Below are 19,166 nucleotides of genomic sequence, written 5' to 3' on the forward strand. Positions count from 1 at the left end.
TGCATTCGATCCAGCAAGGAATCACGTGTGTCAGGTATTGATTAAGATAAATGCAATAAACTGACAACGAATAGTGCGAAACTAGTATCTAATTGGGTTGAGTGCTTTCTACTCTTTAATGAATCATTTTCAAAGGCAAATACAAAACATAGATAAGACAAACGAATAAAACAGAACAACGGTTATGTTTGCAAACCCTTATATGGATGTTTGTACAGGAAATAAACGTTTGACTTTGTTATGTTTCAACTTTATTTTTATCTTCTACGTGTTGCTGATACTGTAAAATAGGTGCATTGACCTAGAAATCGATGAACCCTAACGACATCTATTATTTTATGTAAATTTATGTAAGCGCAAATTATATACCGGATATTTCATTGTTATAATAGTCATTATAGTCTATTAACCACATTTAGAGAATAATTTAAAAGAAAATATGTCAGCTGCAAAAGATAATTCTATTTGTGCATGCCTGTCATTTTCTAGTCTTCTTGGTTTTAACCGCTTTGTTTCAATGTGCTAAGGCGGCGTATCCAGTAAGATTTCTTTTCTTTCCTGGTTTGGGAACTCCAGTTGGGATTGTGAGCAAGTGCAATAAGTGTTATATTACTGACAATATGGCCAGTGGAGGAGAAGTGTTCTGCGATCAGGCTTCTGTAAAGCATCTTCGTCATCCATTCATATCTATGAAGGCTGATCTTTTTGTGTAGCTTTCAGTTTCTCCCACATACGTAAGGCTTCAGATCTTGTATGTGATGAGATAAATGACATTCTCTGTTTTGCACGTTTTGTTTGGACCATGTATGTTTAATTTTTCTCTAATCTCTAATCACTGTGCTAGAAAATGTCCTGGTCTCTATCATATGTTGACAGGGTTTGCACCTTTTATCCCCACAGGAGCCATATTGACTAGGGTGGTCTTGATTAGTGATTGGCGTTAGCTTCGCCCTGACTAGGATTTGCTTGATTTGTTTTGGTCTCCGGTTGGCTACAACTGGTTTGTTAGTGAGGATTAACTTTAGTGCGTCCGACGATTCCATGATGGACCAATGTTTCCGGATGATGTTACCTACTTTGGGGTTGTCCGGATAATAGGTCAGGATAATTGGTATCCTATCAGCCTTTTCTTCCTTTTCATATTTGAGTAGGTCATCGGAGTTTGTTTGTTTAGCCCTTTGCGTTGCATCCGTAATCAGGCCTTTGTCGTAGCCTCGGTAAATTAAATGTTTAGATAGCTCTTCAGACCTTTGTAGGAATGTTTCATCGTTGGATCAAATTCTGCTTATTTTAAGTGCCTGGCTATATGGGATGTTCTAATTCAGTGTTTTGGATGACAGCTGGTTGGGAGGAGATACTGGTGTTTGTCGGTTGGTTTCGAGAAGATGTCTGTATGAAGTTTGTTTCCTACCAGTATGGTTGTTATGTCCAGGAATACGTGTCTTGAGTTGGAGACTTCTTCCGTGAATTTTATTGAGGGATGGAAGCTGTTTGCCTTTGGTATGAAGTCACCCAGACTTTCTCTTCCATGTTGCCACTTCATTTCTATATCATTGATAAAGCGTACCCATTGGTATGGTGTAAGTTAAACCAATGCTGAAAGTTGACCCTACAGGTTTCCCATGAAAAAAATATTAGCATTCGAAGGGGCCATCTTTTGTACACATTGCGGTTCCATTAATTTGGAGGTAACTTACTTCACTACATTTAAAGTTACTGAGTTTTAGGACAATCTCCAGGAGTTGGACTAGGAAGTGTGTGGGTGTATTGTCAACAGTTCTAGTTTCCCATGCTTCTCTACACGCCTGTATCCCTTCCTTGTGATGTATGTTAGCATACAAAAATATGTGACGTCTAAGGAAACAAGCAATGTATCTGGCAGTAATGGTTCAGTTGCTGTGCTTTTTATGACGTAAGCTGTCGTGTTCTGAAGATAAGACATTTGTACCTTAGACCAATAATTCTAAAATAAACTATATGTGAAACGACGTATCTGCACTAGAACCTTCTGTTGTCTGACAAATACCACACCTTGCATCAGATCACCTCTGCATTATATGCCATCTTGACGTATCAGTCCCTAACCCTCCACCTTTATCTGCTACTAAGAGGAACCTCTGTATGATAAATAGAACCAAACTAATGCACGACATCCAAGCTAACCTAACAACTTGCTTACCTCCTACCCCAGAACAACTCGATAACTGTCTTCCTTCATTACTTGACAAACATGCCCCAGCTACCAAGTGCAGAGTATCAATTAAAAAGTATTCTCGATGGTATATCAGTGTTAGGGACCAGCTTCGTACTGCTAAAAGAGACTGCCGTAAAGCTGAGAGGCTCTGGCTTTCCACCAGACTCACTGTTCATAAGCAAATCTATGAAGTTGCTAAAAAGAATGTCACAAATATAGTCCATGCAGCGAAATCAGTCCACTACACTACTAACATCATGGAAAGTTCCAGCTGCAAAGAGCTCTTCGAGATTACTAACAAGCTAATGTCAAGGAACAAATCAACACCACTTCCAACTACCTTCTCTCCTGTCGACCTTCCGGACATATTTGCAAATTTCTTTCGTGAAGTACAAACCATTAGAGATAAGTTTGACACCACAATTACAATTGACTCGTCGTCACCATACATTTTGGATACAGAATTTGAGCGGCAACCATTAGCAGCATTTGAACCGGTCTCTATGGATTTTATACGTACAATCCTGATGAAGAGTGCACCAAACTCATGTGAACTTGATCCAATTCCAACATCACTGCTGCTTGGGTGCTTAGATCCAGTATTGCCTTCACTAACTGATGTTATTAATACCTCTCTCTCATCGGGGGAATTCCCATCATTTTTTCAAAACTGCCATTGTAAGGCCTCTGCTGAAAAAACCAACACTAGACCATAACGATTTAAAGAACTACCTCCCAGTTTCTAATCTCCCATCCATTTAAAAAATCTTAGAAAAGGTTGTTCTATCCCAGCTTGTATCTCATCTAAATTCAAACAGTCTTTTTAGCAATGTACAATCTGCATATCGCCCTTGCCACAGTACTGAAACAACCCTTATAAAAGTAGTTAATGACATTCTCTCTGCGTTGGATAGCGGAAAGATTACAGTCCTCAACCTCCTTGATTTGTCTGCAGCATTTGACACAATTGACCATGCTATATTACTTTACAGTCTCCAGCATGTATTTGGCATTCATGATACAGCCTTACTGTGATTCGAATCCTACTTGGTCAATAGGACACAAATTGTATCTGCAAATGGAATACACTCCAGCCCAGTTGATCTGTGTTGTGGTGTTCCACAGGGGTCTGTTCTTGGACCTGTTCTCTTCATTATGTACACTCAGCCGCTCTCAAGTGTCATAGATCATCATCCAGTGTCTCACCAATTGTACGCTGATGACACCCAAATATACAAATTTAGCCACCCACCTGAAGTTGATGCTACCATCCAAGGTGTAGAGAAGTGCATTTCTGATATGAAATCATGGATGACATGTAACAAGCTGCAGATGAATGATCATAAATCTGAGGCCATTTTGATCACAACACAAAGACTTTCTCATTGACATACTTTACCTCAAACAATAAATATCAGCAACACCAACATTAAATTCACACAATCAGTACGAAACCTAGGTGTTACTCTGGACAGTACTCTCACATTGCACCAACATGTCATGAACATATGCAATGCTGCATATCTTGAGCTGAGACGCATCAGCTCAATTCGCAAATATCTTTCAGTTGATGCCACTAAAACACTTGTGTGTTCATTAGTACTTTCAAGACTGGACTATTGTAACTCAATTCTGTCTGGTTCATCTCAATATCTACTCCAGAAACTTCAAAAAGTTCAAAACACAGCGGTTCGGATCATACTTAGAGTACCACGATCAGAGCACAGCTCCCCGCTGCTCTGTACCCTACACTGGCTATCCATTCGATCCAGAATCAAACACAAAATTTGTTCTCTGTGCTTCATTTCACTGTCGGATTCTAGTCCAACATACCTATCTGACCTCACCCATGTGTACACACCAGCAAGATAGTTACGCTCCTCTTCTGACAATCGTATACTCATTATTCCCACAATGAAAACAAAGTCATATGGACAGCATTATTTTGCATACCAGGGCCGAGCAACGTGGAATAAATTGCCCACTGAACTTAGGCACAAAGACACAGTGATCCCATTCAAGAGTGCTTTCAAAACTCACTTATTTCGACTGCAAGAACAAACTTAAAGACCTAATAATGTTTCCTGCCTGAAATATTCTCAGCATGTTTTTGTTTTTTTAATGTTTTTATAATTTCATGTTGTTTGTTTTTGTAATAATATTATTGTTTTTTTTAATCTTATAGGTGTTGTCTAATATTGTAAAGCGCTTAGAGCTTCTAAAGATTAGGCGCTATACAAAGTCCTCATTATTATTATTATTATTTGCTTTAACAATTCCTGCTCTTCCATCGATATTGATTGCACGTGAAAGTATACTGTAGACGTATGTGGACTTGTCCATTGCTTATAGTGTTTGTCCATTCACTTAAAAGGGATATGCTATGTAAGGCTTTACAAAAGCTGTATCTGATTCTGCATATATATATGTGTAGATATCTATTAGATCATAATAATCGTTTAATTGATATTTCTTTTATACGCTGTGTTACTTTTACTCGGAGTAATACAACCATTAGGTTCATATTTCTGATATCCATTATATATACTTTATTGTGTGTGTCTATCTACATACTTTGCATTTGTACGTACATGCGAAGATTGTAAAACATTACAGCCTGTTGTGGTCGTGTTTTCCTTCTTATCGTTATTACAGTAGAATATATTGTGTTCATTATTTGAAATATTGTAATAATGAACTATGAAATCAATTCTCTGTTATCAATCGGGTTTGAAAAGATACATTTGTTCTGAGACTGTTCTTTCGCAGCATTGTAGGTACGTTTTGTTGCTTTCCACCAGACTCTTACCAGGATTCACCATTAGGCAATTATATGCTCCCATTTAAGTCTCGAAACAGAAAATCTAGTTTGGCTTCCAAGATGATTTGCTTCAACATCCTTGCAACAATCTGATGGAGTCACGAAATATCCTAATTTAACCCGTTAGTTTTTACTAGCCTTTTTCAAGTGCATGGAACAATCCTTTCGAAAGTTGCATAAAAAAACCTTGTTAATATAAGAGGAAAAATAATCCAACTTGGCCTGACACTCCTAAACTAGAAGCTGCAACACCTATTCCATCAGCAACACTTTACATATCCATTTTTGAGCAGTCAAAATGACATTTACTTTCTTTAAAACTTTTTCGTATCTCTATAATATTCAGTCTCTTGAAATTGTTAATAATTTCCATGATTTTCATGAACCTTAGTTTGATTTCTTTCTCGACTGATAATTTGTCTGACATTTTAAAGTATTAATACTTTACGTTTTGTTAATTATTGTCCCGTAGTATCCCTTGTCCAAATATGTATCACTTAAATCAGACTGGGAAAACACACTCATATATATATATATATATATATATATATATATATATATATATATATATATATATATATATATATAACGTGGCATTAATAATTTTTCAGTCATATCACTACGATGTCTGCAGTGTGGCAGTTTCTAGTGATGTCATGCTCTGGGGCATAATGCCGCAGACATGTAGCATGATGTCCCACCCAGTCACATTATCCTGACACCAAGCCGACCAGTCCTAACACTGTTACTACCATTTTTGTAAGTCTTTGGTATGACTCGGCCAGAGCTTGAACCCACGACCTCCCGCTTACAAGGCGGACGCTCTAACCAATAGGCCACATGAGTGGTCGCATTAGAAATAACATTGCTTTTAAAGTGTTGATATAAAGCAATTTAATATACCAATACGTTTGCTACATCAATTTGCTTTCCAAGCTAGGCGCATTAATACATTTGGTTCTATTTCAACAGTTGGCCATATTCTCTAAATCTGTGTTGAAGTTCCACTGATGAGTCATTAGCGTTGAAATGCTATCGCGATAAAAATATTCACAATTTTGTGTTCTAAATGAATTAAACATGGTGCGAGATTTCATTCTATTTAATGCTTTCTTAAACTGTATTTCTTTCTGAAGTTTTAATATTGGTCTAAAGACATTGTATTTAAAATAGAAATGTCTAAAGGCAGCGATACTCTCACTCTTCTTTTCTCTACCACTCTGTGGGTTGGTAATAATAACAAATAGAGATACATAGGGATGAGCAATGAATAAATGTCTTTATTGTAAGTCTCTTCACTCTTGTACTGTCTGTAGGCACATTGTATCAAATGTTAAAAACTACAATTCCTTGCGGACACACTAGCGAGGGCTATACAGATATCATTCATCCCGTAATACACATCTACGTTTTGTCTGCTGTAATTGCGTTGGAAGTGCACGTATATATATATATATATATATATATATATATATATATATATATATATATATATATATATATATATATATTATAGTATAGTATAGTATGTACGTTGTATTGTTCGTATACCATTCGTTGTATAAATATTGCATTAAAAGTGAACTCGGCAAACCTCGTTTCCTTTTAATGAGAAATGTATGCATCTCGTGGTATGTCAAAGATATGCGCACATACTAAACATATGTTCTCTCCCTCTCGTTCTCTCTGAATATCCACTTCTCTGTCTAGCTGTTTATATCTATCTATCTATCTATCTATCTATCTATCTATCTATCTATCGATCCATCCACCCGTCCGTCCGTCCATCCATCCATCCGTCCGTCTGTCTATCTATCTATCTATCCATAAATCCATCCATCCATATATCTATCCATCTATGTATGTATGTATGTATGCATGTATGTATGTATGTATACATTGTATGTATGTATGTATGTATGTATGTATGTATCTAACGTAAAGGTAAAAAAAAAATGATTACGTCAGGGAAACATCATCGTTTAATATCCGGAAAAACTTAGCAAATTGCAAAGGTAAACACCCAAGCGCATATATCATGGCAGACACAGGTTTGTAGTGTGAGTGAATTTGACCCGCTCGCATAAACATCCTAAGTATATGCCATTTCTGATATCCTTTTGCATAACCACACACGGGTATCATTGACTTTCTCAATGATTTTTATGTGTACGACCATGGTCAAGTAAATGTGTGATTTTTGTTCGTCGATATACTTGACCGCGCAATCGTTATGAAGACTGTCTTTCATGGTGCTTGCTGTGTCGCAAAATTAGTCGTGGAAAATCTTGTCTCCACACATTATGGTTCCTCTCCGCTGAGGCATCCGAGCTGTTCAGTCTTTTCCTTTTGCTCAACACCAGTAGATCATTTGTGAGTATATCCGTGGAAACTGGATAGTCCATCGGATGATGAAACACATTAATGTACAGGACATTTGAGTTGGACTAAGTTCTGTTTTATGCTTGTTGTTGCTCGGTATTATCGTTTGCCGGATGCAGAGCGTTATGGGCGCAAATCACTAACATTGATTTTAATCTTTGAAAACATCGTCGACCATATCCTTGATGGTTTTTGTCCGGAACTGGCTCGTCGGTAAGTTTTCGCCGCCGTTCATGATAACTCCCGGTAATAGATCAACATGATCTGCGACTTCACACCGATGTCATATTTAAAACTAGGCCGAGCACCAGCGCCAACACATAACCCGATCATGATATATATTCGCCTCTTTTTTTTTCTCTCTCTCTCTCACGGTGGATTGAAATTTTCTTGCACAACGTCATATTATGACTTCCACACCCATTTTAATAATCATATTCTTAAGTTTTCTTAGGTCCATCACAATTCCAAGTGCTGTACATTTGTCAGTGACTCCGGATACCTATTTTTAAAATTTCACATTTTTTGATCCTCGAAGACAACATAATATGGTGCACTCAAGCTATACATCAATTTAGTCATTTATTTGACTCTGCTAAAGCACCATTCGTCTGGTTAAGTAATAGAGGCATTTGATCCAGACGCGATTTCTTTCATAATACAGTACATGTCAAAACTATGTGGAATCTAATGACACTATATAATATTCCACTTCAATTATTTCATAGTGAATTACTTATGTGTTGTCGGCCAATCAATTTTGATGAGTACTATCTCATAATGGGCGTAGTGAGGCCTATTTGAGACACGCTTACGTGATGCCCACCCCCCCCCCACTCTCGATTGCTTGAAAAGTGAAGCTTTCACGTGACTGTACATGTGTGCTAAAGATTCTCAGCAGGGAAGCTTTATAGTTAACTAGAAAGGATTATGGGCTGGAAAATCATGATGTATAGGTTGGGACTCATTCGCCCATTATGATGGTACTACATATAACTTTGAAGAACAGATCATCAAAGGAAACCTCAAACTTTAATAGTGTTACCATAAGGAGAAAGGATGAAACAGCTGCTGCAAATGTAACTATTGTATTAGAGTTATTGATAAGAATGCAGTAATTCTTAATCCACCAATCGGAAACATTGTCAAATATTTAAAAGTATGCAGCGGTAACAAAAGTACCGACGGTAGCGTTGATAGCGTATATTCATTTATTGACAAATGAACGGCATGAAAATATTGTCGACTATTTATTTAAGCTAGCCAACACAAAGCGGCAGCAGCATTGGTTGGTATAGTTGTTGGTGTAATAAATTGACTTTTAACTTTAACAGCGATAATTGTTTATTCAATAGCAATGTATGATGTTTAATTAATGCCTGTACTTGCATTAACTGGTTTGTTCTCTGCAACTGTACCAAAAAGGGTTATCTTTGGTAAAGAAATAAATTAAAAAAAAGTACCTAGTTAATCTGTTTACAAAGGGAATTCTACCGGCTATTACAACCGTATATAAAATTATAAACACTTGGTTTGTTTCATTATCTGTATCTTTTATATCATGAAGTGTGTTAAGTTATTGGTAATTTAGTGGGTTTTATAAGCACTGTAGATGATATTGTAGTGATAGTGTTGCTGATATTTAATATATCACTCTTATTTCCGTTATTTCTTAGTTGTCTGCCTTTCGAAGAAATGTTGATGACTTTTTATCAGCTTCATGTTATCATGATTATCATTACTCTAAATCTAAGCATTATATCGAATCACTTAAATGGGGAAATTTGCAAACTAGGTGTCGTATAACAGCAAGAGGAAATCGGACTTGTTCGTCGTCTTGGCTTATTTTCTCTTTGGCTCTTAGTTTTCTATCAAAACCTTCAGTTCCTATTATTTTCGTAGTTAGTAATTTGACTGACTTGTAAATTGGTACGCATTGGCTTCAATACGCTTCTCATGATATTGTTATAGAACCTCGAGAGTATAATTCATAGTAAGAACAATTATATAAACGAAACAAATACGAAATGTTTTCCTCAATTACTCTTTAATGAACAGAATGGTACCTTCGATGCTGCGTCTCTAATGTTTATTGTGGATATTGCAAATATCACGTTCATTCGTTTGCTTGTTTGAAAGTTTATTTGTGACTAGGTGAACTCGTCAACGTTGTTGAACATTATCATCTACTTTCAAATGGAGGAAACAGTTTGTGAGGTCTATCTACAAACAAACATCATAAACCAAAAGCTAAATTATCTACTACATTGCTTCCTCACAAAGTAGTTCGTAATACACGATGCTATTTTTAGACAAAGTGTCGTGCAATATTGAGCTATGCGGTGTAAACAAATACTGCAGAATTCTAACAACGTAAAGGTAAAGGAGAAACTATGAATATATATTTATCTGATGTTCTAAAAATAAAAGTCGTAATAAATAGCAAAGTTCTTGTAGATCATATCTTAATAAGCCACATGAGCTTTCTATGTTGATTAACATACCGCAGTGTTTCACTAAAATTATTTCGAATACGGTCGCTGGCAAAGGTGCGTATAACGTGATTTACATGTAAACTGGCAGCTACTCAGACATTCCTAAAAGTCCCACATCTGTCAGACTGCTACAAAATATGCATCATACACATGTTCAAATCGCATTAATTTTTTTCTCTTACTTTTCACTGTATAATAAAACAAACACTTTTTCTCAAAGGGTGACTATCGCCAATAAAGGTTTTGAAAATATATGATCCTCTATGTTATTGAGTAGAATGTGGGTGTAAATTCTATGTGTGTGTGTGTGTGTATGTGTGTGTGTGTGATTGTAAGTTTTTAACGTAGATTTATAAACATTTCCAGTCATATCGCTACGACGTCTGCAGAGTGGCAGTTTATAATGATATCCAGCACCGGGGCATCATGCCGAAGACATAGAGCATCATGTCTCATCAAGTCACATTATCCTGACACCAGGTCGACCAGTCCTAACACTAACCTCTTAATGCTGAGCGCTTAGCAAGGTAGATGTTGATAGCAGTTTTATATCTTTGGCATGACTCGGCCGGAGTTCAAACACTCGACCTCCCGCATACGAGGCTGACGCTATAACCACTAGGTCATCGGAGCCGTCTGTAAATTCTCAATGCAACAGCTCGAATATTTTGTTTATCGAAATCATTTATTTTTCATTTAGTTTTTGCTTTTGTCTCAATATCATTATCAACTGGTGCACCTTTTACTTTCCTAAATTTCTTTACATGTTTTTAGGATACATCGTTTATACAAAAAGGTAACTTATTTATTTATTTATTGAGCCAATAGGTTTTCTAAATTTAATTTTTGGCGTTCATTATCGTATACTTTAATTCAACAATTCAATGATATTTGGTGCAATATATTTTCTTTCTCTTTTTCAAGATATTTTCTTTATATGCCACTTTGGTCGAAGGATATGTGTGTGATTTTGATTTTTAAGGTAGATTTAACAACTTTTCTGTCATATAACAACAATGTCTGTAGTGTGACAGTTAATAGTGACGTCTAGCACTGGGGCATCATGCCGCAGAAATGGTTCATCACGTCCCACCTAGTCAAATTACCCTGACACCAGGCCGACCAATCCTAACACTAACCTCTTAATGCTGAGCGCCGAGCTGTTAGTGCCATTTTTTGTAAGTCTTTGGTATGACTCGACCGTGGTTCAAACCAAGAACCGCCCGCATCCGAGAAGGACGCTGTAACCACTGGGCTACCGGAAAGTCTGTCGAAGGATATTATTCCTTGAGTTGTATTGCACAGATAACGTAAGGTACAGACAACTAAGTTGTTTCTAATGGAGCAATATATGATCCGAAACGTTTTCCACCTTTAACCTCATGGATCGGGTTTCCTAAGGATCGATCATGCGATACTAATCTTTTCCAAGAGTTTTCATTGATATTAGTTACCCTGTAGGTTAAAGGGTAGCACGAGACCGCCCACGCGAGTAATGAAAGTCCCCTTAGTATTAAATCTGCAGGACTTATCGTTCGTGTCAATACTCAGAAACAAGGGAGTTGATCACTTCTGCACCAACCATTTGTTCACACATTTAAGTTAGGCACATGAAAGACAGCAAGTCAAATTTAAATGGTATGCAATGTTACGAAAGTCTTATTATCGTTCTGAACTGGTTCAGCTCCTATACGATCCGGTGAAAATTAAATCATCTCGTATGATCCAGGTAATGCTTTTACATAATAACATAAGAGACTATAATAAAGTAATAAAATTAGCAGCTTACAGCTTCTAACCGCGGAGACAGTATGAGTAGACATCACCGGATCCCAATCCCAGGAGACAAAATTAAATGATCAAACCCAAACGCACGAACGATAATTTCTTTTAAAAAAGGGTATAATTCCTTGACTCAACAATGCATCACATCAATTTCAGAAACCAGCCTGGAAATGAAAAAATAAACGAAGGAATCCAGCAATCAGGTAAATACATGTCATTGAGTCATGGGGACACCATTTGATAAGAGCGTAGTTATTAAGTTAAAATCCACATATGATTAAAGTCCACAAATGTCAGTCATTAGTTTAAATGTTTGAATGGCATAATATCACACATGATTGGTGTCAGGGGTAAATTTCGATGTGTGATGTCACGATGATCAACAGTCAGTAGGTTTAAAGGTGGAGTTAATCAAAAATACCAAATTGAATACATGAATCGGTCTCTTACAGCAAACATTTATCTTTACCAGTTAGTACTGCCTATCTTAATCGACATTCCAATAATGTAAAAGAGTACGTATTATGTGATGACTTATTTTAATTCAAAGGCAGAAACATCGACTATTATTACAGCCACATATGAACAGCGTTTATAAAACCCTGTAAGTAATATTACTATATGCTCATTTTTTCCCCGTTGACTTCACAGTGTCAGAATCGTGCAATATTACCCGATACTGAACCCGCGCGCCAATACACATGTAGCATTCACGTGCATAAAGGAACTACTTTCTATTGTAAACAAACAATGAACACAGACGCCAGCACTTTTGATTTGTAAACAAATAATGTACATTCGTGTAAGAGCCGCTTTACGTTGTGGTTGTTTAACTTTGTTTCTGAATGAAATAAAACAGATGTTTCCTGGACTGGCACATTCCACGTTGATACACTATTTCGGATTTAGGCTAGCTACAATATACAACAGACGCAAGAAAGGGTAAGTACAAATAACATACAAGTGACAAGTCATATACTGTCTTCTTTAGGTGGCGATAAAAATGGCAAAATATATACAGTTTTACATCCTGAATTTCCTGAAAATGTACATTCTTAGCTCTGCAAATCCGAATTACATGAGCCATGTCATAGGTTCTCAATCTTGATTACACATTTCGAAACTGTACTGTAATTTCGATGATAAGTGCAATTAAATCCTCTTTACTGCACTCAAAAAGAAATAAGCATTAAATTCCATAGTCTTTGATAACTGCAATTAAAAGTCTTCATATTTTTCCCACATTATGATTTCAAACATTCAATGACAGAAACAGAAACATATTTACAGATATCAACACGCTTCTCCCTAGCTTCTTCAATCCCATGACACATACAAATCCATACAAATCCAGTCCATAATCACGAATTTTCGTATAATCGAAAACAATATCAATGTCTATTCATTCGAGATGAAATGGAAAGTTGTTACAATGCACATTCATTCACAATATGACTCCAAATTTCAATTTTACCTAGACACACCACTTTCTTTCGAACGTTATGTCGGGCGCGCAACTAAATTTATCTGGGCGGAGTTGTGTGCGCAGTAATAATGTTGCTGTTGCGTAATGATGAATATGCGCTTGTGTATTTATTTTGGAATATGGCATACATTCGGTTACTTTGCTTCGTGCAGTGTATTTTGTTAATATTATTAAGTATTAGGTAGAATTAAACAAATTAGCACATAATAAAATGGTTACTGCATTTGTAAAGGGAAATATGAACTCGTTTTGTCAGATGGATATACTGCACTCCCAATGTCGTGCAGTATTTCTATTCGTTAAACTCGTTCATATTTTCCCATACAAATGCAGTTACCTATAAATATATGTCGTTGCATATAGGAAGTATTGCTGCTTCTGTTCCACGGATATGCTAACGTCATTACGTCCAAAATTCTATTTCTGATTTTGATGTGTTATTAACAAATGATCTGGCAAAATTAAAAATGTCTTAGACTGGAAAGAAAAGACAACCGACAAAGAATCTAAGTATATGCTTGTGTCAAAATGATTTATGTTTCATAATTCATGTTTGGTTTTTTATTTATATTGTTCTTGCTGTTCTTAAGATGCGAGCTGGCACTGTCAAAATATATTGAAAAATAATTCATTTTCAACTATATCCATAAGTATTATTGGATATGATATTTCTAAAACATGGGAAAGAAAATTAAAACTACTTTGAAAGTTACTGGCTTAATATTTTACATGTTTTATTCAATCAAAAACAGGCACAATATGAATATCATGACTAGCTATCTAAGCACCTTTTAGTGTGTGTGTGTGGAACAATGATTCTAATTCCAGTAGTATAAATGGAAGAACATTGTAAATGCTACAACTATGGTGCAAATAAGTCTACTGACCAAATGGAATGTTCAATTACTCAAAACAAAAAGAGTCAAAATTGTACAAATATTGCTAAAATGATCTGGTATTATAACATTTGGAAAGACAGAATAAGGGAATGCAACCTAAAACAAAACACTTGCGGAAATATCGAAAAGATCGGGCATTTTATGCAATGATACATACACGATATTACATAGATAAAACTACCATATAGATGTAGATACATTTGGATAGTATAAAATAGCAAAATCTGAAATACCAGCATTTAAGCCTCCTTTATTACATATACAGACGAGAAAAGAAGCAAACATTATTTTTACTTATACCAAATCTAAATGAAGGACAAGAAGACTCCGAGAATCATTTAGTAGGCGTTGCTGCGAACGTAAGTGTCGAAGCGTGAGATCATAAAACTAATAGGATATATTTCATATGTTTGTGAAAGTTGAAACCATGTGCTAGATACAAAATTTAGTTAGGAACAACAGTCACTTTACACATTGAACTTGTTTCCTGATTCAATAAGGTATAATACGTGTAAATTTAAAGAGGACTCTACATAGTTTACCAGAACGGATAAAACATAAAAGACCCATATTATTTTTATAATAAATGACAATATTTAACTGATATATGTGGAACAATACACCAGGTAAAATAAATCAGAACATGTGCTAAAATATTAGGAAACCTGCGGCTTCAAAGAAACATATTGCATCCTTCGTAGTATCGATGAAGTTGTCTTTTTATTCGAAGATTGGCTTTTAATCTCTGAAGATGGCAAAATATCACAAATTACTCTCTTTGCAAAATTAATATATGTTTTTATATTGCCTTGTAATTAAATACATCAAAGCAATATAGATGTCATGCGATATAAAGAGTCACTTATCAAAATATGAACTGCAAGCACGGGTTAAATTCATGAAAAGTTTAAATGTCATAAATATATTTCCCTTGCCATACAAGAGCCGACCGTAGAACTTAGAGAAATGACTTAGTATGGGGCACATCCGATATTGACTGCAGGTTATTACCAGACATGGAAACATGCCAATGTTTATAAGAGTATGTTCATGCTTTCACAATTTTTACATACGTTATTTCGAGGTTCTTCAAAAATTATTTTTGTATTTATTATATTTATTATTATTATTATTATTATTATTATTATAGAACGTGGAAGCACGCACTTTTTGGATGGTTACTTTTTATTTGACAAAGATTGAGTGGTACCCCTTCTGTGAGGGACATGTCTGGCTCTGTGAAGGGCCGTTGTTTAAAAAGATCAAAACATAATCAATGTGTCTTCTGTCATTAGCTGTAACTAACTCAGATCTGTTCCATTTTTAAAACCACCGGCTTTACCAGCGTTGTCACCCTTGTAAAATTGCTGCAGCTAATGATGTGTGGTGAACAAGTTTATTTCTCCTAGACATTGCCACAGAATATATAATACCACTCTATTATCCCTTGACAATCGTTCAGAGTTTTGATGTAAGGACAATTCTATGTTAATTATCATCACATGCACCCGTTAGTTTCCATCATCTCTCTTGTGTGAAAATGCTGATAATGCTGGACAAATCTGAACTTACCATACCTGATCGGTCGTCGCCCGGGTCAACAAGGACCGCGCCTGTCGTTGTTCACCAGGACGGAGGTGACAAGTTTGCTATTGGTACTCTGCATAAAATCAGAGCGAGAGACAGCATTTCCATCGCCACCTGGAACATTAGAACTCTGGCGCAAATTGGAAGACTCCAAAAGTTGACACATGAGCAGGAAAACTACACATGGCACATTCTGGGACTTTGTAAAGTTAGATGGAAAGCCCAAACTGAAGACGGGCATATATTATACTATAGTGGAGATTGTGACAAGTCCATAAATGGAGTAGGCTTCCTTGTAAACAAAGCTATCAAGGGATCTGTGCTTGAATGCTGCCCCATATCTAGCAGAATCATCTCCATTCGTCTGAAAGCATCTCCCTTTAACATCACAATTATCCAAGTCTATGCTCCAACTAATGATCATGATGATGAAGAAACAGAGGAGTTTTACAAGAAACTACAGGGTATTCTTAACATGGTCAGTAAAAAGGACATCCTCGTCATCCAAGGAGACTGGAATGCCAAAGTTGGCAAAGATGCTCTAAAAGACAAGGAAGATCATTTTGGACCTTCTTGCAATGAACTTAATATTGAAAGAAGGTTGTTGTTGTTGTTCTAGGGTTTAACGCCATTTTTCAGCACAATATAGGCTATACATGGCGGCCGGTATAACTGGTGGAGGAAGAACCCTAGAAAACCCAGGGATGAACCACCGACCCACGAGAAGCTACTGGCAGGCTTTCCCACGTACCCACGCTAGCCGAGCCTTGGACTCGAACCCTCGCAGACAGAGGTGAGATGGCAGTGATCCGGAACGCTGAGCGCTTTAGACCACTCGGTCACTCGGGGCCCCATGAAAGAGGGAGACGGCTGCTCGAGTTCGCAAGCTACAACAACTTGGTAGTATCCAACACCCTGGGGCAACATAAAGCTTCACGATGCTGGACATGGCACGCACCAAATAGAACCCATCACAACCAGATCGACTAAATACTGGTTCAAAACCGTTACCGATCTGGCATCAATATAGAAAAAACAAGGACATTCCCAGGTGCTGCTGTGGGGAGTGATCACGACCTCGTGATTATGAACTTCCGAGTGAGGTTGAAGAAAATCAACAAGCCAAAGAACATCAGGCTTAAATTCAACCTTGAACAACTGAAGGACTCTAACATCTGCAAGTCATTCCAAGCCACAATTGGAGGAAAATTTGCTCCACTCCTTGTGATGGATCGTGATGTCAAAGGGATGACAGACACCTTCAACATAGTCATGACAACAGCTGCCAAAGATATCATTGGCCTCCATCGCCCGAAGAAAAAACCCCGGGTTACAGAAGAGATTCTGAAGTTGTGTGATGCCCGAAGAGAACTCAAAAACACCAGACACGCAACAGGGGCAATGGAGTCCCGAGAAATAAACAAGAATATCAGAAAAAACTTGAAGAAAGCAAAAGAAGAATGGATTGGACAAAAGTGCACATAAATAGAGAGCAGTCCGATGAAGAATAACAGTAAAAAGGCGTTCCAAATTGCGAAAGACCTCACCAGACAGAAACAGCCAAGAGTCAGTACCATTCAAGAGAAAAATGAAAAATGCCTCACAGAAGCGAGTGACATTGCAGAAAGATGGAATGAGTATTGCAAAGAACTCTATAACCATCAGTCCACAGGAGACCCAGATGTGCTTGAAGTTCCAAACTCCTCAAATGACGATGACTTCCCCATTCTCAAAGAAGAGGTGGAGTCAGCAATAAGAGCACTGAAGAATGGAAAGGCGGCTGGAGTAGACAACATCCCAGCTGAACTTATCAAGAATGTGGGGAGGGGGGAAAATCAGTGAAAGAGATGCTAAAAAATCTGCAACAAGATCTGGCAGACAGGTGAATAGCCAACACAATGGACCCAGTCACTGATTATAACACTCCCCAAAAAGGCAATCTCCAGCTGTGCCAAAATTACAGACCTATCAGTTTGATCAGCCATGCTAGTAAGATAATGCTGAAGATCATCTTTAACAGACTGAAACCACAGGCAGAATAAATAATCGCTGAAGAACAGGCCGGGTTCCGGAGTGGAAGAAGCACAACAGAACAAATATTCAGTCTCAGGGTTCTGTGTGAAAAGTACTCGCAACACCAACAATACATCTATCTTGTGTTCATAGATTTCAAAAAGGCCTTTGACAGAGTGTGTCATGAGGCATTGTGGGCCACAATGAAGAAGTATAACGTGGGTCAAAAGTTAATCAATACCATCAAACAGCTGTACACCAAGGCTACCAGTGCAGTAATCGCCCAAGGTTCTGTGGGGGACTGGTTCCAGACAAGAATGGGAGTGCGTCAAGGCTGTCTCCTGTCACCTACACTTTTTAACATCTACTTAGAGCGCATCATGAGCGAAGCCCGGAAAACCACTGTGGGATAGTCAGCATTGGAGGGCGTAACATCACCAACCTCCGCTTTGCGGATGACATTGATGGGGTGGCAGGCAGTGAAGACGAGCTTGCCACCTTAGTGAAGAACTTGGATGAAACATCTTCTGGATTTGACATGGAGATAAGCGCTGAGTAGACAAAGCTGATGACAAATAGTGGCAAACAAATCTCAGCCAAGATTAAAGTCAGAGGACATGAGCTGGAAACAGTGTGCCAGTTCAAATATATTGGTTCCATAATCACCGAAGAGGGATGAAGAGCAGAAATTTTGTCAAGAGCAGCACAAAAAATGGCAGATATGTCAAAACTAAGACCCATCTGGAGAGACTAGAATATCTGTCTGAAAACTAAAATCAGACTATTGCGAGTTCTAGTCATCTCGGTCTTTTTGTACTCATGTGAGGCCTGGACCCTGACAGCAGAATTACAACGAAGAATCCAGTCACTTGAAATGAGATGCTACAGAACCATCCTTGGCATCTCTTACATGGACCACATCACAAATGAAGAAGTGCGCAACACCATCAGGCGCAAAGTAGGCCAATATGAGGACCTCCTCACCACCGTAAAAAAGAGAAAGCTGAAATAGTATGGCCATGTTACTAGAGCCAACAGTCTATCCACAACAGTCCTACAGGGCAGCGTCCAGGGTGGCAGAAGGAGAGATAGACAGAGAAAAAAATGGATTCACAACATCACAGAATGGACCATGACAAGTTTTGTGGAGACACAGGCATTGGCACATGATCGAGACAAGTGGAGGGAACTGGTCAGATGTTCAGCAGCACAGTGCCTCGACGACCACACTAGGTCAGGAGAATGGTGATGATGATGATGGTGATGTAACGACTTGTGTTTTGTACGCGTGAGTGCCGCCAGCTATGAGCATTATGTCGTATGTTTTGTTTGTAAGGGTGTGCGTGTACTTATCTTGTTTAATGAATATCACATAACGTCTTTTTAGTCGACTGTTTTGTTTGTATGTGCGGATATTGTATAGTCAATGTGGGGTATTTGGTGTTAGTCCATATCACTTTAAGGGTTCGATCAAAATAGTGTAACATGTGTGAATAACCTAAAC

This window comes from Sinohyriopsis cumingii, chromosome 5, assembly GCF_028554795.1.
Source record: "Sinohyriopsis cumingii isolate HCF-2022 chromosome 5, ASM2855479v2, whole genome shotgun sequence".
Lineage (NCBI taxonomy): Eukaryota > Metazoa > Mollusca > Bivalvia > Unionida > Unionidae > Sinohyriopsis > Sinohyriopsis cumingii.